Genomic DNA, 941 nt, shown 5'->3' on the forward strand with positions numbered 1-941 from the left:
GACCCCTCCTTGGGTTTCCGAGGTGGTATTACTAGGTACCACCTACTGATAGATTGGGTTGATTGCCCAACCTTCCTTCCAAGGAGTGGTTGGTGGGTTTGAACCACCAGCCTTCTGGTTAGCAGTCAAATGCCTTAGGCACTACGCTACCAGAGCTCCTGTTAGTAAGTCTTTATCTCCCCAAGATCGAAGACAAATATTCTTTCTCCAGGCTGCTTTGAAGAAAGAATATGGGCTCTCCCAATCAGATGCACTTCAATTCAATTCAGAAATATGCACTGCAAGTGTTCCTATCTGACGATGGGGGTAATGACAGCAGTGGAGCAGTGGCGACAACGTCAGCAGAGCAGCCAGCTTCAGTGGTGTAAATTTCAATGTCCGTGCCCAGAGACAACAGTAGTAGAGTCTTCTTCAGGCTAGCCCACAGTATATTTGGGGGTTATCCTTCACAATATTATCTCTAAGCATGGTTGTCTGGTCCGTATACATTGTTTAATAAATTATTTTTGTTTCTTAAACTAACACAGGGGTGTTCTGTTGTTTGCAACTAAACAGTTCAACTCATAAAGTGGTCAACCTTTAAAAATTGTAAGATTTCCCCCAAATCCTGAATTTCTGATTTCTTTTAGAAAATAATATCTGACAGTCTTCAGTTTACATTCCAATTGGGCAATATTGGGCAGGAGCACTCATATGAGGTACATGTCATGCAGTAATGCAGTTTACATATTTACTTCCTATAAGAGTTTCAGTGTTTAATGTGAGTGACCAATATGGCAGCATTGAGGATGAGAAAGACAGAGAGAGTTACATGGGTAGGACAAAAAACAAATATGAACCCCTTTGCATATACAATACTGAGTTGTCAATGAAAGCAAACATGGGTATAGGGATGGATAGATGGGTGAACAAGCTAAACAATTAGGTATGTCTAAATGGAG

This window comes from Orycteropus afer, unplaced genomic scaffold (genome assembly GCF_000298275.1).
Source record: "Orycteropus afer afer isolate SDZICR_OR568_19922 unplaced genomic scaffold, OryAfe1.0 scaffold00029, whole genome shotgun sequence".
NCBI classification, from domain to species: Eukaryota; Metazoa; Chordata; class Mammalia; order Tubulidentata; family Orycteropodidae; genus Orycteropus; species Orycteropus afer.